Raw genomic sequence first — 24689 nt, forward strand, 5'->3', positions numbered from 1 at the left:
AAAACTCCTCCACTCCATCCCAAAAATAAGTATAACTCTAATCCTCTGTTGCAATATTGTTAGCAAGAAGAAACTAAGTGCTGGAATAAAACCGCAAATATGTAGATAACGTTTGGGGATAGATCAATTGTACCTTCGATTCCTGTGGAAATGTCATAAGCAAAGCCATCAACTGTTCTCGGTGAGGCCCGAACTCACAACCTCGGCTTTTCTCCGTGGCTTGCATTACCATATAAGTACTGCGCCCTATCCGATTCCATCGCTAGAAGTGCGTGCGGAAGCTGTGTGGTATTAATGCTCCCATTATGCAGCTGCCTGTTCCACCTGTCTTATAATTCCTCCCAGAAAAATCTATCGAGGCTGGGGGTCAATTGATATTTTGAAGATTCACATTGATCGATTTTTATTGGGCAAGGATACAAACATTTATGGAATCATCGCAGGCAAATGGAATTAAGAATTAGTTAGTTAAACGTGACAGAAACAGAAAAAGCTGCAAACAAACGTTGCATTTTATTCATATTTAACAGCAACTATATCCGTGCTGAGCGCAATTATGCTGTGGTCATAGAAAAACTCCCTAATCTTCCGAAACTACCGTGGCTTTTCTGTGGCTCTCTTTCCGCTCTTCCCTTCCTCCTGCATGCTGCCAGTTTTCAAACCTTGTTTTAAATGTTGCTCTGGGAAGGGCATTCTACAGTCTCAGAACCATCTCAACCGTTTCATTGTTTAATTTCTATGTTTATTAATTATGAAACTCCTTGAGCTACTATGGTAGCGCTTGCGACAACGTAATAAAAAGCTGCTTTTTGGAAACACGTTGTGATCATAGTTAGGTTTTGTACAGAATTGAACCTATTCTGTTAGATGGACTGTTATTTTGACAATAAACTATATCTTGTTATAAATGTTGGCTCATTAGTTCCGTAATGTCAGATGAGGAACTGTTTGATGCCCTCATTTATTTCATGTCGGGAATAGACACGGGTATTCATTCAGAAATAACCCACAGATTGACACTGAGGTGACCGCAGTGAGAGAGACAGACAGCAGCGGGGCATATGGCGGAATCGACAAGAGAGATGGAAAAATACAAAACAGCCACAGACTCTGAAAATTAAAACATCACAAATAAGAGCATTGACTGCTGTAGGTGAGGCTCGAACTCACAACCTCTGCATTTCCCGGGCCTGTAATTTCATAGAAGTACTGCATGCTAACCAATTGCGCCAATTGTATCTGTACAACTTGTGGTCTCGTTGCTCTCATCATACAGGTGCCTGTTCGACCTGTCTTTCAAGCAAGAAGTAAACGATTCATCGAATCATTCAGCACAGAAGGAAGATTTTCATCCCATCGTGTCTGTGCCGGTTCTCTGCATGAAGCCTTCAGTTATTGAGTCTCCATAAATTTTCGCCATAGACGTGTTTTATTTTTGGGTGCAATGTTTTTTTATTTCTCATGAATTTGGATGTCCATGCAGGAAATGTATAAATATATTTGTGCATCTATCTGTGAGATGTAAATAAAATTGTGTAGAACCTTGATAATCAAATTATTTGTGTTCATCTCTGTGTTATTATAAATGTATTTGTTTTTATGTCTGTTTTCTTTTTGAATTTATCTCCAAGTATCTCTATGCTATAATTATATTTACGTTTATTTGCGAGGTGTTTACAAGTAACATAGATACAAATATATACACAGTAAATACATTTATAACAAGCACAGTTTCTCCATAATACTATTATAAATAACGTTGAAGTATTCATATACATAAACATTGAAAAAGATATACAAAATATATTTATATCCCACAGAACAAATTATAAATTAACACAGAGACACCAAAATATATTTAGAGCTATCACTGATCAAAGAACACTTTACTACCTACGGTCTTCAGCAAATTCTGCTGTGCCTGTGTTTCCTGTGCATGTGCTCGGTGTAAGGGAAAGTTTGGCTGTGCCATGGTATATCGTTTCACACGGATGGGCTGAAATGCGCTGTCTGAGGCCACGTTCACTGCGATATTTGATATCTAGTAATCATCTGGACTTATGTATAAAGGCATAATTACAACATCTACAGATGTTTCAGCCTGGTACACAAATCCACTGCTAAATTAATTCAACCACTCACCAGCCCCAGTTGTTAAACTTCCCACGACGAATTTGGTCCACTCTCTGTTGATGTACAACCGGACCTACTGCAATAGGTCCCTCCTCCGCCAGAACTGGTCCCAATGCGCCAGGATTCAGCAGTCCAACTTTGTGCACCGTTTATCCAGACACACGTTGCTATTTGTAAACTCAATAGCGCGGGGCACTGGGAATAATCCATAGAATACCTTTGTGGTCCTGCTCATTAATTTCCTCAATTGCACCTGAAACTCTGACTGAAGGAACACATCCCCTTGTTTCCTCATGTCATTGGTTAGCACCGAGATAACGGCTTATGCTGCTCCACTTCACCCCGAAAAATGTTTTGCACCCACTCAGTGATGTTCTTTAGCTGGCAGCAGGGAGCATACACACCACGTATGACTCACGTTAGCTGTTGCAGAACGGTACTGCATTTCGAATCCCCAATGACGTTAACTGATGTCACTTTTTAGTTTCAAAAGCAAAGGAATGCGAATCGGTGGATGAAGATCCCGGGCTCACGTTCAGTCAGATACTCATTCCGATATTTTAAGAAAAATGTAAAATTTACAGATTTTTTCCACGAAAATAGCACCTGGAAAAAATAGGCAGCGAGGAAGGACAAAAGGGAATGTCGGTGATGCAGTGGAGCGTCGGAGTGATTGAATAATAAATGGAACAATGATAAAAGGAAAAGTGGGTGGTAAGCGGGCAATAAAGTAACAAAGAATGTACCAGAAGAGGTGTTAGTGGGAACAGCAGAACCATTAGCAGGCAATGGCAGCGGTGCTTATGATCCGATAGGTTGAACCGAATGTTGAGGCCAGAACACTATAACATGCCTGGAATGTAGGGTGTGAACGCCTTTTAATCAGTCCAGGCAGCTTGGCCACCCCGAATTGATTTCCGCAACGATTTAAATTTGGCAGCCAAGGGATTAAATCCAAACACAGCTTCTCACATCTTTTCAGCGCAAGAGAAACAGGTTGCACTCACATTCAGGGCAGAGTCTGTTTCACGTTGAAGTGGAGATTGACGCTGAATGTATGCTTATCCCAATGGAGGTGAGCCGCCTGTGAAATACGTAGCTCTCAGATTCTGACGTTAGTTTGCTATTCGGCCCATCGTGCCTGTGCTGACTCTCAGAGACCGATCTCATGAGTCCCCTCTACATCGTCCTGCTCATGTTTTCCCTTTGATGAAGTGATTATTTTTGAGACATTACGTCACCAACGAGCTGCATCCTTGTCAGCAAAAGGTGAATTTGGCAATGAGGTGAAATGTGATTGAATAAAAAAACGAGGGGAAAATGTTAAACACAATAACGACGAAGCTGGGGGCATACGAGATCAGCAGTCCATTGCCTCAATATGTCAGTTACCTTGTCTCCTATTAACTGCAAAGTCAGACATCCATCCCCTACTTTTTGCATTCAAACAGAAATAATGTGCACGAAAGTCTACTTCACCGCTTGTTTTTCCCGTGCAACCAGATCGACAGTGATGCAAATGTGCCATTAGCTTGTTAAAGCAAACAGCCTTCCTTTACTTCAGGTGAGTGACTGTCCGAGATGGTTGGTTTTGAGGCAGAATCAAAACAAATAATATAAAATTTCACACAGCACGACAGCTGACCGCTGCAGGACTCGAACCTGCAATCTTCTAATAAGATCACAATTACAATCGAAGTCAGATACCTTATGCATTAGGCCACGCGGCAGCTACCATCTGTGCCAAATTTGTTGTTTTTTATATTGAGAGCAAATTTCGGACAAAGGTCAGATCAAGGAGTGGATATCGGGAAACATGAGCATATTTTGAGCAATGAACAGATGCGTTGCGATATGGATGTACACGGACACAGGCAACGTCAATGTAGCTTGAAACACAACAGTTTAACAATTCGGTTATCAGAGCTGTTAATCACACTCCTTTTTAAATGTACAGGATGATCCGGATATTGAGAAAATACGTCTTAAAGGGGCAATTGATGAACCGGAACTGACAGCCATCCCGTTGAAACAGACACCGAATGATCCTGGGCAGGAAGCACATCCCTCTTACACAACTGTAGAATGGCCCTTCACGAAGAGCAGTTCCCTTTCAGAAGAATAAAGTGGGATTTCTATCATTCCTGAATGCAATTATGCTGTGCGTGCTTGAGCGCGGTTCTCATGAGCAAGCGGGACTGGGACGGTTGTTGAAGCCACAGGTGATAGACAAGCAGGAAAGAGGAAGGGAAATAAAATCTAACCCAGACAAAAAGACAATTTAAAACATATATATTTATCATAATAAGAAAATAAATAAATTTACAATTTTATTGCAAAATATTGAATTTGATTAGATTTAAATAAATAAATAATGATTTCTTAATCTATATATTTTTGATTGAACAAAGTCTGTGCGACTGCATGAAATCCACTGGAAATAAGGGCGTGCAGTCAGTAAATACCCAAACACGGTAAGCCCATGGTGTAAGACAAGCCACGAGGGAAGATGTGGGCAACAAAGGCCATCTTTTAAAGTCGCGAGTGCCTTTCTGCAGGATCAGACTGAAGCTGCGTTTGCTGTGAAAGAGGTCAAATGTAATAGAGCCAATGCAGGCAGAACAGAAAAAGCACACTTATTGTGAAAGTTAAAAAGTAGGGAATATATGTAAATATATGCACAAATAAATATTTATACATATATTTATATAAACACAGTCAGTCAGTCATGTCTTGTCTTGTCTTGATTTGATTTGTATTTGAAAATAAGGTGGAAGGAGCTCATCATGTCACACAGCCCATCCGCAAGCTCTCGCTAAAATCGCTATGTTTCTAACTTATATAATGTGCCTTCTTTCAGATGTGGAATAGCAAAATCCCACAGCAGATTCTTCTCCTGTCAGGCAGTCCCCGAATGCGTGTTGAATCAAATCAGTGTGGCTTCAAGTTGCATGTAATGCATTTTTCCTCCCATGACATGAAATGCACAGTAAGATCGCTCAACACGTTTGTACGCACTCCCTCGCTTACACAAGCATACCAACAAACTAAAAATCCTGTAGCCTCCAAAGGCAGTTTTTGAAATTTGAAATTTGAAATCCGGGACAGACAGGACATTCCTTTTAAACAGATACATAATGATCCGATACTGATAGCACACCATTTTGGAGAGACAGAGAATGACCCCGGGCAGGCCAGCACATCACCTTAAAAGAGATACAGAAACACAATGAACAAAAACAAGAAATTCTGTAAAACTCAGCAGGTCGTGGACATTCTGTGGATGAAGATCCCGGGCTCACGTTCAGTCAGATGATCATTCCGATATTTTAAGGAAATGTAAAATTTACAGATTTTTTCCACGAAAATAGCGCCTGGAAAAAAATAGGCAGTGAGGAAGGACAAAAGGGAATGCCTGTGATACAGTGGAGCGTAGGAGTGATTGAATAATAAATGGCACAATGCGAAAAGGCAAAGTGGGTGGTAAGCGGGCAATAAAGTAACAAAAGATGGACCAGAGGAGGTGTTAGTGGGAACAGCAGAACCATTAGCAGACAATGGGTCGGTGCTTATGATCCGATACGTTGAGCCGAAAGTTGAGGCCAGAACACTATAACATGCCTGGAATGTCGCGTGTGAACGCCTTCTAATCAGACCAGGCAGCTTGGCCACCCCGGATTGATTTCCTGTACGGTTTAAATTCGGCAGCCAAGGGACTCAATCCAAATCCAGCTTCTCATATCTTTTCAGCGCTAGAGATACAGGACGCACTCATATTCAGGGCAGCGTCAGTTTCACGTTGAAGTTGAGATTGATGCTGAATGTATGCTTATCCCAATGGAGGTGAGCTCATGCGTGCAGGAAGGACGAGAAACTGATCAAGTATTGGCCGGAATCAAACCCGTGTTTAGGTTGTCCAATGAGACACAGAGCAGAGTACATCTGAAATACATGAACTTTACTCAGTTCGGTAAGTTTCACTTTGCTCCTGGGAATCTCCAGGATTTTTGGACGCTGTGTGAACAACGGAGTGCAATCACACGTTTTAATTTGAAACATGTCAGTTATCTCAAATGTCGACCGGCTGAGAAGTGGTTTTTTGACTAAAAGTTGGCAGGGCTCGTCGTGACCTCTCGCATTTCAATTATTAAAACCCCTAAGCGAGAATCATACCCCGAGACCAACGAGCCGCCGCCTGTGAAATACGTAGCTCTCAGATTCTGACGTTAGTTTGCTATTCGGCCCATCGTGCCTGTGCTGTCTCTCAGAGTCCGATCTCATGAGTCCCCTTCTCCATAGTCCTGCTAATGTTTTCCCTTTGATGAAGTGATTATTTTTTGAGACATTACTTCACCAACGAGCTGCATCCTTGTCAGTAAAAGGTGAATTTGGCGATGAGGTTAAATGTGATTGAATAAAAAAAAAAGAGGGGAAAATGTTTAACACAATAACGACGAAGCTGGGGGCAGACTGGATCAGCAGTCCATTGCCTGAACCTGTCAGTCACCTTGTCTCCTATTAACTACAAAGTCAGACATCCATCCCCTACTTTTTGCATTCAAAAAGAAAAAAATGTGCACGAAAGTCTACTTCACCGCTTGTTTTGCCCGTGCAACCAGATCGACAGTGATGAAAATGAGCCATATGCTTCTTAAAGCAAACAGCCTTCCTTTACTTCAGGTGACTGACTGTCCGAGATGGTTGGCTTTGAGGCAGAATCAAAACAAAGAATATAAAATTTCACGCGGCGTGTTAGCTGACCACAGCAGGATTCGAACCTGCAATCTTCTGATAACATCACAGTTCCAATCGAAGTCTTTTGCCTTATCCATTAGGCCTCGCGGCCGCTATCGTCTGCACCGAATTTGTTGTTTTTTATTTTGAGAACAAATTTGGGACGAGGGTGAAATCAAGGAGTGGATATCGGAAAACATGAGCATATTTTGAGTAATGAATAAATGTGCTGCGATATGGATGTGCACGGACACAGACAACGTCAATGCAGCTTGAAACACAACAGTTTAACAATTCGGTTATCACAGCTGTTAATCACACTCCTTTTTAAATGTACAGGATGATCCGGATAATGAGAAAATACGTCTTAAAGGGGCAATTGATGAACCGGAACTGACAACCATCCCGTTGAAACAGACACCGAATGATCCTGGACCGGAAGCACATCCCTCTTACACAGCTGTAGAATGGCCCTTCACGAACAGCAGTTCCCTTTCAGAAGAACAAAATGGGATTTCTATCATTCCTGAATGCAATTGTGCTGTGCGTGAATGAGCGCGGGTCTCAGGACCACGCGGGGCTGGGACGGTTCTTGAAGCCACAGGTGATAGAGAAGCAGTAAAGGAGGGAGGGAAGTAAAACCAACCCAGACAAAAAGACAATTTAAAACATATATACATTTATCATAATAAGAAAATAAATAAATTTACAATTTTATTGCAAAATATTGAATTTGATTGGATTTAAATAAATAAATAATGATTTCTTAATCTATATATTTTTGATTGAACAAAGTCTGTGCGACTGCATGAAATCCACTGGAAATAAGGGCGTGCAGTCAGTAAATACCCAAACACGGTAAGCCATGGTGTAAGACAAGCCACGAGGGAAGATGTGGGCAACAAAGGCCATCTTTTAAAGTCGCGAGTGCTTTTCTGCGACTGAAGCTGCGTTTGCTGTGAAAGAGGTCAAATGTAATAGAGCCAATGCAGGCAGAACAGAAAAAGCACACTTATTGTGAAAGTTAAAAAGTAGGGAATATATGTAAATATATGCACAAATAAATATTTATACATATATTTATATAAACACAGTCAGTCAGTCATGTCTTGTCTTGTCTTGATTTGATTTGTATTTGAAAATAAGGGGGAAGGAGCTCATCATGTCACACAGCCCATCCGCAAGTTCTCGCGAAAATCGCTATTTTTCTAACTTATATAATTTGCCTTATTTCAGATATGGAATAGCAAAATCCCACAGCAGATTCTTCTCCTGTCAGGCAGTCCCCGAATGCGTGTTGAATCAAATCAGTGTGGCTTCAAGTTGCATGCAATGCATTTTTCCTCCCATGACATGAAATACACATTAAGATCGGGCAGAATGTTTGCACGCACTCCCTCGCTTGCACAAACACACGAACAAACTAAAAATCCTGCACCTTCCAAAGGCAGTTTTTGAAATTTGAAATTTGAAATCCGGGACAGACAGCACATTCCTTTTAAACGATCCGATATTGATAGCACACCATTTTGGAGAGACAGAGAATGACCCCGGGCAGACCAGCACATCACCTTAAAAAGGATAGAGAAGCACAATGAACAAAAACAAAGCATTCTGTAAAACTCAGCAGGCAGTGAACATTCTGTGGATTAATTTCCCGGGCTCACGTTCAGTCAGATGATCATTCCGATATTTTAAGAAAAATGTAAGGTTTACAGATTTTTCCACGAAAATAGCGCCTGGAAAAAAAATAGGCAGCAAGGAAGTACAAAAGGGAATGCCAGTGATACAGTGGAGCGTAGGAGTGATTGAATAATAAATGGCACAATGCGAAAAGGCAAAGTGGGCAATAAATTAACAAAGGATGGACCAGAGGAGGTGTTAGTGGGAATAGCAGAGACATTAGCAGACAATGGGAGCGGTGCTTATAATCCGATACGTTGAACCGAATGTTGAGACCAGAACATTATAACATGCCTGGAATTTAGGGTTTGAACGCCTTTTAATCAGACCAGGCAGGTTGGCCACCCTGGATTGATTTCCTGTACGGTTTAAATTTGGCAGCCAAGTGACTAAATCCAAAGCCAGCTTCTCATATCTTTTCAGCGCCAATGATACAGGATGCACTCATATTCAGGGCAGAGTCTGTTTCACGTTGAAGTTGAGATTCATGCTGGATGCATGCTGATCCCAATGGAGGTGAGCTCATGCGTGCAGAAAGGAAGATTCACTGATCAAGTATTGTCCGGAATCAAACCCGTGTTTCGGTTGTCCAATGAGACACAGAGCCGAGTACATCTGAAATACATGAACTTTACTCAGTGCGGTGAGTTTCACTTTGCTCCTGGTAATCTCCAGGATTTTTGGACGCTGTGTGAACAAAGGAGTGCAATCACACGTTTTAATTTGAAACATGTCAGTTTTCTCACATGTCGACCGGCTAAGAAGTGGTTTTTTGACTAAAAGTTGGCAGGGCTCGTCTGGGATTTGAACCCGGGACCTCTCGCATTTCAATGATCAAAACCACTAAGCGAGAATCATATCCCTAGATTAACTAGCAGCCGACACTGAAGGACGTAGATCTCAGATTCTGACGTTAGTTTGCGATTCGGCCCATCGTGCCTGTGCTGTCTCTCAGAGACCGATCTCATGAGTCCATCTGTCCATCGTCCTGCTAATGTTTTCCATTTGATGAAGTGATTATTTTTTGAGACATTATTTCACCAACGAGCTGCATCCTTGTCAGTAAAAGGTGAATTTGGCAATGAGGTTCAATGTGATTGACGAAAAAAAACGAGGGATAAATGTTTAACACAATAACGACGAAGCTGGGGGCATACTGGATCAGCAGTCCATTGCCTGAACCTCTCAGTCACCTTGTCTCCTATTTAATGCAAAGTCAGACATCCATCCCCTACTTTTTGCAGTCAAACAGAAATAATGTGCAGGAAGTCTACTTCACCGCTTGTTTTGCCCGTGCAACCAGATTGACAGTGATGAAAATGTGCCATTAGCTTCTTAAAGCAAACAGCCTTCCTTTTCTTCAGGTGAGTGATTGTCCGAGATGGTTGGTTTTGAGGCAGAATCAACACAAAGAATATAAAATTTCACATGGCATGTTAGTTGACCGCTGCAGGACTCGAACTTGCAATCTTCTAATAAGATAACAGTTACAATCGAAGTCAGACACCTTATCCATTAGGTCACGCAGCCGCTACCTTCGGTAGCAAATCTGTTGTTTTTTATATTGAGAGCAAATTTGGGACAAGGGTTATATCAAGGAGTGGATATCGGAAAACATGAGCATATTTTGAGTAATGAACAGATGCGCTGCGATATGGATGTACACGGACACAGGCAACGTCAATGTAGCTTGAAACACAACAGTTTAACAATTCGGTTATTACAGCTGATAATCAACTCCTTTTTAAATGTACAGGATGATCCGGATAATGAGAAAATACGTTTTAAAGGGGCAATTGATGAACCGGAACTGACAACCATCCCGTTGAAACAGACACCGAATGATCCTGGACAGGAAGCACATCCCTCTTACACAGCTGTAGAATGGCCCTTCACGGACATCAGTTCCCTTTCAGAAGAATAAAGTGGGATTTCTATCATTCCTGAATGCAATTGAACTGTGCGTGATTGAGCGCGGTTCTCATGAGCAAGCGGGACTGGGACGGTTGTTGAAGCCACTGGTGATAGACAAGCAGGAAAAAGGAAGGGAAATAAAACCTAACCCAGACAAGAAGACAATTTAAAACATATATATTTATCATAATAAGAAAATAAATAAATTTACAATTTTATTGCAGAAAATTGAATTTGATTTGATTGAAATGAATAAATAATTGTTTCTTAAACTATATATTTTTGATTGAACGAATTCTGTGCGACTGCATGAAATCCACTGGAAATGAGGGCGTGCAGTCAGTAACTACCCAAACACAGTAAGCCCATGGTGTAAGACAAGCCACGAGGGAAGATGTGGGCAACAAAGGCCATCTTTTAAAGTCGCGAGTGCTTTTCTGCAGGATCAGACAGAAGCTGCGTTTGCTGTGCAAGAGGTCAAATGTAATAGAGCCAATGCAGGCAGAACAGAAAAAGCACATTTATTGTGAAAGTTAAAAAGTAGGGAATGTATGTAAATATATGCATGTATAAATATTTATTCATATATTTATATAAACAAAGTCAGTCATTCAGTCATGTCCTGTCTAGTCTTGATTTGATTTGTATTTGAAAATAAGGGGGAAGGAGTCAACATGTCACACAGCCCATCCGCAAGCTCTCGCTAAAATCGCTATGTTTCTAACTTATATAATGTGCCTTCTTTCAGATGTGGAATAGCAAAATTCCACAGCAGATTCTTCTCCTGTCAGGCAGTCCCCGAATGAGTGTTGAATCAAATCAGTGTGGCTTCAAGTTGCATGTAATGCATTTTTCCTCCCATGACATGAAATGCACAGTAAGATCGCTCAACACGTTTGTACACACTCCCTCGCTTACACAAGCATACCAACAAACTAAAAATCCTGTAGCCTCCAAAGGCAGTTTTTGAAATTTGAAATTTGAAATCCGGGACAGACAGCACATTCCTTTTAAACAGAAACAAAATGATCCGATACTGATAGCACACCATTTTGGAGAGACAGAGAATGACCCCGGGCAGGCCAGCACATTACATTAAAAGGGGTACAGAAACACAATGAACAAAAACCAGGAATTCTGTAAAACTCAGCAGGTCGTGAACATTCTGTGGATGAAGATCCCGGGATCACGTTCAGTCAGATGATCATTCCGATATTTTAAGGAAAATGTAAAATTTACAGATTTTTTCCACGAAAAATGCGCCTGGAAAAAAATAGGCAGCAAGGAAGGACAAAAGGGAATGCCTGTGATACAGTGGAGCGTAGGAGTGATTGAATAATAAATGGCACAATGCGAAAAGGCAAAGTGGGTGGTAAGCGGGCAATAAAGTAACAAAAGATGGACCAGAGGAGGTGTTGGTGTGAACAGCAGAACCATTAGCAGACAATGGGGGCGGTGCTTATGATCCGATACGTTGAACGGAATGTTGAGGCCAGAACACTATAACATGCCTGGAATGTCGGGTGTGAACGCCTTTTAATCAGACCAGGCAGCTTGGCCACCCCGGATTGATTTCCTGTACGGTTTAAATTCGGCAGCCAAGGGACTAAATCCAAATCCAGCTTCTGATATCTAATCAGCGCTAGAGATACTGGACGCACTCATATTCAGGGCAGCGTCAGTTTCACGTTGAAGTTGAGATTGATGCTGAATGCCTGCTTAGCCCAATGGAGGTGAGCTCATGCGTGCAGGAAGGACGAGAAACTGATCAAGTATTGGCCGGAATCAAACCCGGGTTTAGGTTGTCCAATGAGACACAGAGCCGAGTACATCTGAAATACATGAACTTTACCGAGTTCGGTGAGTTTCACTTTGCTCCTGGGAATCTCCAGGATTTTTGGACGCTGTGTGAACAACGGAGTGCAATCACACGTTTTAATTTGAAACATGTCAGTTTTCTCACATGTCGACCGGCTGAGAAGTGTTTTTTTGACTAAAAGTTGGCAGGGCTCGTCGTGACCTCTCGCATTTCAATTATTAAAACCCCTAAGCGAGAATCATACCCCGAGACCAACGAGCCGCCGCCTGTGAAATACGTAGCTCTCAGATTCTGACGTTAGTTAGCTATTCGGCCCATCGTGCCTGTGCTGTCTCTCAGAGTCCGATCTCATGAGTCCCCTTCTCCATAGTCCTGCTAATGTTTTCCCTTTGATGAAGTGATTATTTTTTGAGACATTACTTCACCAACGAGCTGCATCCTTGTCAGTAAAAGGTGAATTTGGCGATGAGGCTAAATGTGATTGAATAATAAAAACGAGGGGAAAATGTTTAACACAATAACGACGAAGCTGGGGGCAGACTGGATCAGCAGTCCATTGCCTGAACCTGTCAGTCACCTTGTCTCCTATTAACTACAAAGTCAGACATCCATCCCCTACTTTTTGCATTCAAAAAGAAAAAAATGTGCACGAAAGTCTACTTCACCGCTTGTTTTGACCGTGCAACCAGATCGACAGTGATGAAAATGAGCCATATGCTTCTTAAAGCAAACAGCCTTCCTTTCCTTCAGGTGACTGACTGTCCGAGATGGTTGGCTGTGAGGCAGAATCAAAACAAATAATATAAAATTTCACGCTGCGTGTTAGCTGACCGGAGCAGGACTCGAACCTGCAATCTTCTGATAACATCACAGTTCCAATCGAAGTCTTTTGCCTTATCCATTCGGCCTCGCGGCCGCTATCGTCTCTACCAAATTTGTTGTTTTTTATATTGAGAACAAATTTGGGACGAGGGTGAAATCAAGGAGTGGATATCGGAAAACATGAGCATATTTTGAGTAATGAATAGATGCGCTGCGTTATGGATGTGCACGGACACAGACAACGTCAATGTAGCTTGAAACACAACAGTTTAACAATTCGGTTATCACAGCTGTTAATCACACTCCTTTTTAAATGTACAGGATGATCCGGATAATGAGAAAATACGTCTTAAAGGGGCAATTGATGAACCGGAACTGACAACCATCCCGTTGAAACAGACACCGAATGATCCTGGACCGGAAGCACATCCCTCTTACACAGCTGTAGAATGGCCCTTCACGAACAGCAGTTCCCTTTCAGACGAACAAAATTGGATTTCTATCATTCCTGACTGCAATTGTGCTGTGCGTGAATGAGCGCGGGTCTCAGGACCACGCGGGGCTGGGACGGTTCTTGAAGCCACAGATGATAGACAAGCAGGAAGGAGGGAGGGAAGTAAAACCAACCCAGACAAAAAGACAATTTAAAACAGATATATATTTATCATAATAAGAAAATAAATAAATTTACAATTTTATTGCAAAATATTGAATTTGATTAGATTTAAATAAATAAATAATTATTTTTAATCTATATATTTTTGATTGAACAAAGTCTGTGCGACTGCATGAAATCCACTGGAAATAAGGGCGTGCAGTCAGTGAATACCCAAACACGGTAAGCCCATGGTGTAAGACAAGCCACGAGGGAAGATGTGGGCAACAAAGGCCATCTTTTAAAGTCGCGAGTGCCTTTCTGCTGGATCAGACTGAAGCTGCGTGTGCTGTGAAAGAGGTCAAATGTAATAGAGCCAATGCAGGCAGAACAGAAAAAGCACATTTATTGTGAAAGTTAAAAAGTAGGGAATATATGTAAATATATGCACAAATAAATATTTATACATATATTTATATAAACACAGTCAGTCAGTCATGTCTTGTCCTGTCTTGATTTGATTTGTATTTGAAAATAAGGGGAAGGAGCTCATCATGTCACACAGCCCATCCGCAAGTTCTCGCTAAAATCGCTATTTTTCTAACTTATATAATTTGCCTTATTTCAGATATGGAATAGCAAAATCCCACAGCAGATTCTTCTCCTGTCAGGCAGTCCCCGAATGCGTGTTGAATCAAATCAGTGTGGCTTCAAGTTGCATGCAATGCATTTTTCCTCCCATGACATGAAATGCACAGTAAGATCGGGCAGAATGTTTGCACGCACTCCCTCGCTTACACAAACACACGAACAGACAAAAAATCCTGCACCCTCCAAAGACAGTTTTTGAATTTTGAAATTTGAAATCCGGGACAGACAGCACATTCCTTTTAAACGATCCGATATTGATAGCACACCATTTTGGAGAGACAGAGAATGATCCCGGGCAGACCAGCACATCACCTTAAAAGGGATCCAGAAACACAATGAACAAAAACAAAGCATTCTGTAAAACTCAGCAGGCAGTGAACATTCTGTGGATGAATTTCCCGGGCTCACGTTCAGTCAGATGATCATTCCGATATTTTAAGAAAAATGTAAAGTTTACAGATTTTTCCACGAAAATAGCGCCTGGAAATAAATAGGCAGCGAGGAAGGACAAAAGGGAATGTCTGTGATACAGTGGAGCGTCGGAGTGATTGAATAATAAATGGCACAATGCAAAGAGGCAAAGTGGGTGGTAAGCGGGCAATAAAGTAACAAAGGATGGACCAGAGGAGGTGTCAGTGTGAACAGCAGAACCATTAGCAGAAAATGGGAGCGGTGCTTATAATCCGATACGTTGAACCGAATGTTGAGGCCAGAACACTATAACATGCCTGGAATGTAGGGTTTGAACGCCTTTTAATCAGACCAGGCAGGTTGGCCACCCCGGATTGATTTCCTGTACGGTTTATATTCGGCAGCCAAGGGACCAAATCCAAAGCCAGCTTCTCATATATTTTCAGCGCTCGAGAAACAGGACGCACTCATATTCAGGGCAGAGACTGTTTCACGTTGAAGTTGAGATTGATGGTGAATGTATGATTTTCCCAATGGAGGTGAGCTCATGCGTGCAGAAAGGAAGATACACTGCTCAAGTATTGGCCGGAATCAACCCCGGGTTTCTGTTGTCCAATGAAACACAGAGCCGAGTGCATCTGAAATACATGAACTTTACTCAGTTCGGTGAGTTTCACTTTGCTCCTGGGAATCTCCAGGATTTTTGGACGCTGTTTGAACAACGGAGTGCAATCACACTTTTTAATTTGAAACATGTCAGTTTTCTCACATGTCGACCTGCTGAGAAGTGGTTTTTTGACTAAAAGTTGGCAGGGTTCGTCCAGCATTTGAACCCGGGATCTCTCGCATTTCAATTAATAAAACCCCGAAGCGAGAATCATACCCCTAGACCAACGAGCCTCCGACAGTGTGGGATGTAGCTCTCAGATTCTGACGTTAGTTTGCTATTCGGCCCATCGTGCCTGAGCTGACTCTCAGAGACCGATCTCATGAGTCCCCCTCTCCATCGTCCTGCTCATGTTTTCCCTTTGATGAAGTGATTATTTTTGAGACATTACTTCACCATCGAGCTGCATCCTTGTCAGCAAAAGGTGAATTTGGCAATGAGGTGAAATGTGATTGAATAAAAAAACGAGGGGAAAATGTTTAACACAATAACGACGAAGCTGGGGGCATACGAGATCAGCAGTCCATTGCCTCAATATGTCAGTCACCTTGTCTCCTATTAACTGCAAAGTCAGACATCCATCCCCTACTTTTTGCATTCAAACAGAAATAATGTGCACGAAAGTCTACTTCACCGCTTGTTTTTCCAGTGCAACCAGATCGACAGTGATGCAAATGTGCCATTAGCTTGTTAAAGCAAACAGCCTTCCTTTACTTCAGGTGAGTGACTGTCCGAGATGGTTGGTTTTGAGGCAGAATCAAAACAAATTTCACACAGCACTAAAGCTGACCGCTGCAGGACTCGAACCTGCAATCATCTAATAAGATCACAATTACAATCGAAGACAGATACCTTATGCATTAGGCCACGCGGCAGCTACCATATGTGCAAATTTGTTGTTTTTTATATTGAGAGCAAATTTGGGACGAAGGTCAGATCAAGGAGTGGATATCGGGAAACATGAGCATATTTTGAGTAATGAACAGATGCGCTGCGATGTGGATGTACACGGACACAGGCAACGTCAATTTCACTTGAAACACAACAGTTTATCAATTCGGTTATCACAGCTGATAATCACACTCCTTTTTAAAGGTACAATATTTGAAAATAAGGGGGATGGAGCTCATCATGTCACACAGCCCATCCGCAAGCTCTCGCTAAAATTGTTATGTTTCTAACTTATATAATTTGCCTTCTTTCAGATGTGGAATAGCAAAATCCCACAGCAGATTCTTCTCTTGTCAGGCAGTCCCCGAATGCGTGTTGAATCAAATCAGTGTGGCTTCAAGTTGCATGTAATGCATTTATCCGCCCATGACATGAAATGCACAGTAAGATCGCGCAGAACGTTTCAACGCACTCTCTCACTAACACAAACACACCAACAAACTAAAAATTGAAGTTGAGATTGATGCTGGATGCATGCTTATCCCAATGGAGGTGAGCTCATGCGTGGAGGAAGGACGATATACTGATCAAGTATTGTCCGGAATCAAACCCGTGTTTCGGTTGTCCAATGAGACACAGAGCAGAGCACATCTGAAATACATGAACTTTACTCAGTTCGGTAAGTTTCATTTTGCTCCTGGGAATCTCCAGGATTTTTGGACGCTGTATGAACAACGGAGTGCAATCAGACGTTTTAATTTGAAACATGTCAGTTTTCTCACTTGTCGACCGGCTGAAAAGTGTTTTTTTGATTAAAAGTTGGCAGGGTTCGTTTGGGATTTGGACCCGGGACCTCTCGCATTTCAATTATTAAAACCACGAAGCGAGAATCATACCCCTAGACCAACGAGCCTCCGACAGTGTGGGATGTAGCTCTCCGATTCTGACGTTAGTTTGCTATTCGGCCCATCGTGCCTGTGCTGACTCTCAGAGACCGATCTCATGAGTCCCCCTCTCCATCGTCCTGCTCATGTTTTCCCTTTGATGAAGTGATTATTTTTGAGACATTACTTCACCAACGAGCTGCATCCTTGTCAGCAAAAGATGAATTTATCAATGAGTTGAAATGTGATTGAATAAAAAAACGAGGGGAAAATGTTTAACACAATAACGACGAAGCTGGGGGCATACGAGATCAGCAGTCCATTGCCTCAATATGTCAGTCACCTTGTCTCCTATTAACTGCAAAGTCAGATATCCATCCCCTACTTTTTGCATTCAAACAGAAATAATGTGTACGAAAGTCTACTTCACCGCTTGTTTTGCCCGTGCAACCAGATCGACAGTGATGAAAATATGCCATTAACTTCTTAAAGCAAACAGCCTTCCTTTACTTCAGGTGAGTGTCTGTATGAGATGATTGGTTTTGAGGCAGAATCAAAACAAAGAATATAAAATATCACGCGGCATGTTAGCTGACCGCAGCAGGACTCAAACCTGCAATCTTCTGATAACATCACAGTTACAATCGAAGTCATACACCTGATCCATTAGGCCTCGCGGCCGCTACCGTCGGTATCACATTCGTTCTTTTTTATATTGAGAGCAAATTTGGGACGAGGGTGAAATCAAGGAGTGGATATCGGAAAACATGAGCATATTTTGAATAATGAACAGATGCTCTGCTATACGGATGTGCACGGACACAGACAAAGACAATGTAGCTTGAAACACAACAGTTTAACAATTCGATTATCGCAGCTGAAATCACTCTCCTTTTTAAATATACAGGATGATCCGGATAATGAGAAAATACATCTTAAAGGGGGAAATGATGAACTGGAACTGACAACCATCCCGGTGAAACAGAGACCGAATGATCCTGGACAGGAAGCACATCCCTCTTACACAGCTGTAGAATGGCCCTTCACGGACAGCAGTTCCCTTTCAGAAGAATAAAGTGGGATTTCTATCATTCCTGAATGCAATTGTGCTGTGTGTGATTGAGCGCGGTTCTCATGAGCACGCGGGACTGGGACGGTTGTTGAAGCCACAGGTGATAGACAAGCAGGAAAGAGGGAGGGAAATAAAACCAACCCAGACAAAAAGACAATTTAAAACATATATATATTTATCATAATAAGAAAATAAATAAATTTACAATTTTATTGCAAAAAATTGAATTTGATTAGATTTAATTAAATAAATAATGGTTTCTTAATCTATATATTTTTGATTGAACGTATTCTGTGCGACTGCATGAAATCCACTGGAAATCAGGGCGTGCAGTCAGTAAATACCCAAACACATTAAGCCCTTGGTGTAAGACAAGCCACGAGGAAAGATGTGGGCAACAAAGGCCATCTTTTAAAGTCGCGAATGCCTTTCTGCAGGATCAGACAGAAGCTGCGTGTGCTGTGAAAGAGGTCAAATGTAATAGAGCCAATGCAGGCAGAACAGAAAAAGCACATTTATTGTGAAAGTTAAAAAGTAGGGAATGTATGTAAATATACGCACATATAAATATTTATACATATATTTATATAAACTCAGTCAGTCAGTCATGTCTTGTCTTGTCCTGATTTCATTTGTATTTGAAAATAAGGGGGAAGGAGCTCAACATGTCACACAGCCCATCCGCAAGCTCTCGCTAAAATCGCTAAGTTTCTAACTTATATAATGTGCCTTCTTTCAGATGTTAGGGTTAGGGTTAGGGTTATGGTTAGGGTTAATGTTAGGGTTAGGGTTAGGGTTAGGGTTAGGGTTAGGGTTAGGGTCAGGGTCAGGGTTAGGTTTAGGGTTAGGGTTAGGTTTAGGGTTAGGGTCAGGGTCAGGATCAGGGTTAGGGTTAGGGGTTAGGGTTAGGGTCAGGGTCAGGGTCAGGGTCAGGGTCAGGGTTAGGGTTAGGGTTAGATTGACCAGTATATGGGATCAAAGGCTGATTCAGACAATGCTGCATTGTGGAACGGTGGGATATCTTCACAGGGCAGGACATGGAGAATCAAGTTTTGTTGGTTTGAATAAGGTGTAAATACGATTGTGTCGCCCCCTCAAAGATACACAGGATTGAAGTTGTTTACCATCAATGCCCTGAAAGAATGAAATGGTTCACAAAGGTGTGACTGACTTCAAACTCTTCAAACACATGAAGGACCCAGAGACTGGGACCAATACACAAAGCCCCGAGCCCAGGCAGGCAAAACAGGTTTGTTCACAGTTCACCCAGACAGGTGTCCTGCTGTAATATGGTCATCACGCATCTCATGTAAAATGGTTGCTTAATTTAACCCAAACTAATCCCACTGCCCCGCTCTCTCCCCATAGAGCTGTATCCATCCCTAAACTAATCCCACTGCCCCGCTCTCTCCTCATAGTCCTGTATCAATCCCCAAACGAATCCCACTGCCCCGCTCTCTCCCGATAGTGCTGTATCAATCCCCAAACTAATCCCACTGCCCCGCTCTCTCCCCATATTCCTGTATCAATCCTCAAACTAATCCCACTGCACCGCTATCTCCCCATAGTCCTGTATCAATCCCCAAACTAATCCCACTGCCCCGCTCTCTCCCCATAGCCCTGTATCAATCCCCAAACTAATCCCACTGCCCCGCTCTCTCCCCATAGCCCTGTATCAATCCCAAACTAATCCCACTGCCCCGCTCTCTCCCCATAGTCCTGTATCAATCCTCAAACTAATCCCACTGCCCTGCTCTCTCCCCATAGTCCTGTATCCATCTCCAAACTAATCCCACTGCCCCGCTCTCTCCTGGTAGTCCTGTATCAATCCCCAAACGAATCCCACTGCCCCGCTATCTCCATATAGCCCTGTATCAATCCCAAACTAATCCCACTGCCCTGCTCTCTCCCCATGGTCCAGTATCCATCCCCAAACTAATCCCACTGCCCCGCTCTCTACTCATAGTCCTGTGTCTATCCCCAAACTAATCCCACTGCCCCGCTCTCTATCCCATAGTCCTGTATTCATCCGCAAACTAATCCCACTGCCGCGCTCTCTCCTCATAGTCCTGTATCAATCCCCAAAATAATCCCACTGCCCCGCACTCTCCCGATAGTCCTGTATCAATCCCCAAACTAATCCCACTGCCCCGCTCTCTCCCCATAGCCCTGTATCATTCCCAAACTAATCCCACTGCCCCGCTCTCTCCCCATAGTCCTGTAGCAATCCTCAAACTAATCCCACTGCCCTGCTCTCTCCCCATAGTCCTCTATCCATCCCCAAACTAATCCCACTGCCCCGCTCTCTCCTCATAGTCCTGTATCAATCCCCAAACTAATCCCACTGCCCCGCTCTCTCCCCATAGTCCTGTATCAATCCCCAAACTAATCCCACTGCCCTGCTCTCTCCTCATAGCCCTGTATCAATCCTCAAACTAATCCCACTGCCCTGCTCTCTCCCCATAGTCCTGTATCAATCCCCAAACTAATCCTACTGCCCCGCTCTCTCCTCATCGTCCTGTATCAATCTCCAAAATAATCACACTACCCCACTCTCTACCCATAGTCCTGTATCAATCCCCAAACTAATCCCACTGCCCCGCGCTCTCCTCATAGCCCTGTATCAATCCCCAAACTAATCCCACTGCCCCGCTCTCTCCCCATAGCCCTGTATCAATCCCCAAACTAATCCCACTGCCCCGCTCTCTCCCCATAGTCCTGTATCAATCCCCTAACTAATCCTACTGCCCCGCTCTCTCCCCATAGTCTGTATCCATCCGCAAACTAATCCCACTGCCCCGCTCTCTCCCCAAAGTCCTGCATCCATCCCCAAACTAATCCCACTGCCCCGATCTCTCCCCATATTCCTGTATCAATCCTAAACTAATCCGACTGGCCAGCTCTCTCCCCATAGTCCTGTATCAATCCCAAACTAATTCCACTGCCATGCTCTCTCCCCATAGACCTGTATCAATCCCCAAACTAATCCCACTGCCCCGCTCTCTCCCCATAGCCCTGTGTCAATCCCCAAACTAATCCCACTGCCCCGCTCTCTCCCCATAGTCCTGTATCAATCCCCTAACTAATCCTACTGCCCCGCTCTCTCCCCATATTCCTGTATCAATCCCAAACTAATCCCACTGGCCAGCTCTCAACCTATAGTCCTGTATCAATCCCAAACTAATCCCACTGCCATGCTCTCTCCCCATAGACCTGTATCAATCCCCAAACTAATCCCATTGCCCCGCTCTCTCCCCATAGCCCTGTATCAATCCCCAAACTAATCCCACTGCCCCGCTCTCTTCCCATAGTCCTGTATCAATCCTCAAACTAATCCCACTGCCCTGCTCTATCCCCATAGACCTGTATCAATCCCCAAACTAGCTCTCTCTCTGTCTCGCTCTCTCTATCTCTCTCTCTATCTCTCTCTCTTTCTGTCTCTCTGTTTCTCCCTGTCTCTATCAGTCTTTCTCCCCCTCTCTCTCGCTCTCCGTCTCTGTTTCTCTCTTTCTCTCTCTCTGGCTCTCTCCCTCTCTGTCACACTCTCTCTCTCTCTGTCTCTCGCTCGCTCTCTCTCTCACTCTCTCTCTCTGTGTTTCTCTCTCTCTGTCTCTATTTCTGTGTTACTCATTCTCTGTCTCTATTTCAATCTCTCTATCTCTCTGTCTTTCTCTCTCTGTCTCTTTCTCTCTCTCTCTCTGTCTCTCTCTCTCTCTCTCACTCTTTATCTGTGTTTCTCTCTCTCTGTCTCCATGTATGTGTTACTCATACTCTGTCTCTATTTCTATATCTCTATCTTACTGTCTTCCTCCCTCTGTCTCTTTCTCTGTCTCTCTCACCCTCTCTCTCTCTGTCACCCTCTATTTCTGTCTCTCTCTCTCTCTCTCTGTCACCCTCTCTTTCTGTCACTCTCTCTCTCTCTCTCATTCTCTCTGTATCTCTTCCTGTCTTTATCTCTGTCTTTCCCTCTCTCTCTATCAATCTCTCTCTCTATCAATCTCTCTCTCTATATCAATCTTTGTCTCTCTCTGTCATTCTCTCTCTCTGTCTCTCTATCTGTCTCCCTCTTTGTCTCTCTTTCTCTGTCTCTCTCACTCTCTTTCACCCCCTCTCTCTGTCTTTCTCTCTCTCTCTCTCCCTCTCTGTTTCTCTCTCTCTCTCTCTATTTCTGTCTCTCTCGCGTGCTCTCTCTGTCTATCTGTATCTCTCCCGGTCTTTATCTCCATCCTTCACTCTCTCTATCAATCTCTCGCTCTGTCTCTTTCCCTCTCTCTGTCTCACTCACTCTGTATCTCTCTCTCTCTCTCTCACGCTGTCGGTCTCTCTCTCTCTCTCAGTGTCTCTGTCTCTCTTGCTCGCTCTCTCTCTCTCTACGTTTCTCTGTCTGTCTGCATATATCCATCTCTCTTTCTCTCTCTCTTGCTCTCTCTCTCTCTCTCTGTCTGTCTCTCTGTCTCACTCTCTCTCTCTGTTTCACTCTCTCTCTTTCCCTCTCCGTCCCTCTCTCCCTCTCGCTCTGTCTCTCTCTCTCCCTCTCTTTATCTCTCTCTCTCTCTGTCTCTCTATCTGTCTTTCCCTCTCTCTCTCTGTCTCTCTCTCGCTCTGTCGCTCTCTCTGTCTGTCTCTCTGTCTCTCACTCTCTTTCACTCTCTCCCTGTCTCTCTCTCTCGCTCTGTCTTTCTTTATCTCTCTCTGTCTCGCTCTATATTTTTCTCTGTTTCGTTCTCACCTTCTCTCTCTGAGTCTCTCTCTATCTCGCTCCGTCTCTCCCTCTCCCTCTGTCTTGCTGTCTCTCTGTATCTCTCCACAATTCTGTCTCTCTGTCTTTCTCTTTCGATCTGGTTATCTCTGTCTCTCTCTCTATCTGTCTGTCGATCTCTCTCAGTCTCTCTCTCGGTCTCTCTTTCTGTCTGTCTTTCTCTCCATCTTTCCCTCTCTCTCTGTCTCTCTATCTCTGTTTTTGTTTTTCTCTCCATCTTTCCCTCTCTCTCTCCTGCTCTCACACTCTCGCTCTGTCTCTCTCTCTATGTTTCTGTTTGTCACTCCATCTTTCCCTCTCTCTCTCTCACACACAGTCTCGCTCTGTCTGTCTCGCTCTCTCTGTCTCTCTCTCTGTTTATGTTTCTCTCTCCATCTTTCCCTCTCTCTCTGTCTCTCTTTCACTCTCGCTCTGTCTCTCTCTCTCTCTCTGTCTCTCTTTCTCTGTGTTTCGCTCTCTCTGACTCTGTCTCTCTGTCTTTCCCTCCCTCTCGCTGTCTCTCTCTCTGTCTCTCTCTCTCTCTGTCTTTCTCTCCATCTCTCCCTCTCTCTGTATCTTTCTATAATTATGTCTCGCTCATTCATTCTGTCTGTCTGCCTATCTCTGGCTCTTTCTCTGTCTCTCTCTCTGTGTCTCTGTTTCACTCTCTCCCTCTCTCTCTCTCCCTCTCTCTCACTCTCTCTCTCTATCTCTCTCTCTCCGTGTCTCTGTTTCACTCTCTCCCTGTCTCTCTCTGTATCAATCAACAAACTAATCCCAATGCCCCGCTCTCTTTCCATAGCCCTGTATCAATCCCAAACTAATCCCACTGCCCCGCTCTCTCCCCATAGTCCTGTATCAATCCCCAAACTAATCCCACTGCCCCGCTCTCTCGCCATAGCCCTGTATCAAACCCAGAATCTATACAGAAAGAGAGAGAGAGAGTAGGGACACACACACTCTCTCTCTCTCTATGTCTCTCACTCTTTGTCTCGCTCTCTGTCTCTCTCTATGTCTGTCTCTCTCCCTCTCTCTCTCTCTCTCTGAGTATCTTTCTGCCCGCATCATCCGTGACCTTACAATGACTTGACCCCGAGCGGATAGGTTCAGGAGCAGAGGTCAGAGGTCGGGAGTTAGAAAATGTAATCCCAAATGACACATTGTAAATCCCAGTGAGACTGTAACTAAACCGATACAAATATAAAATGTGAGAAGACTTTAATAAAAAGTAAACGCCGACAGCAGCTCCATCCCCGCGCTTTCTCATCAGTGCCCCTCTCCTTTGTATTAAAAAGCAGCAATAAGTTGTGCTCTGAAAGTGAGCAGATTGCTCATTTATAGCACCACGCACCATTGGTGATGGGAAATACACAAACTATCTCTCTTCACAGAGACCCGGAGTTTGTAAACCTTCGCTTTTAATGGCTGAATGTTCACATTTCCTCCGTGCGGGCTGTAAACCTGGAGCCGATCCCCTAAAATCCGAGTTGTGGGAGGTAAAAGTCAGAATTCACCCCAGAGTGTTTAACCTTCCCTTGTAGCCCATTGGAGGCCACTGACAGCCAGGAGAAGGGGAGGGTGAGCTGGGCAAAGGTCTGTAAAGTTTTACAGTACAATATCACCAGCTGCTGGTGTACATCAGTACTGCAGTAATACCAACATTGGAGAAACATTC

Source organism: Pristiophorus japonicus, unplaced genomic scaffold (assembly GCF_044704955.1).
Source record: "Pristiophorus japonicus isolate sPriJap1 unplaced genomic scaffold, sPriJap1.hap1 HAP1_SCAFFOLD_79, whole genome shotgun sequence".
NCBI classification, from domain to species: domain Eukaryota; kingdom Metazoa; phylum Chordata; class Chondrichthyes; family Pristiophoridae; genus Pristiophorus; species Pristiophorus japonicus.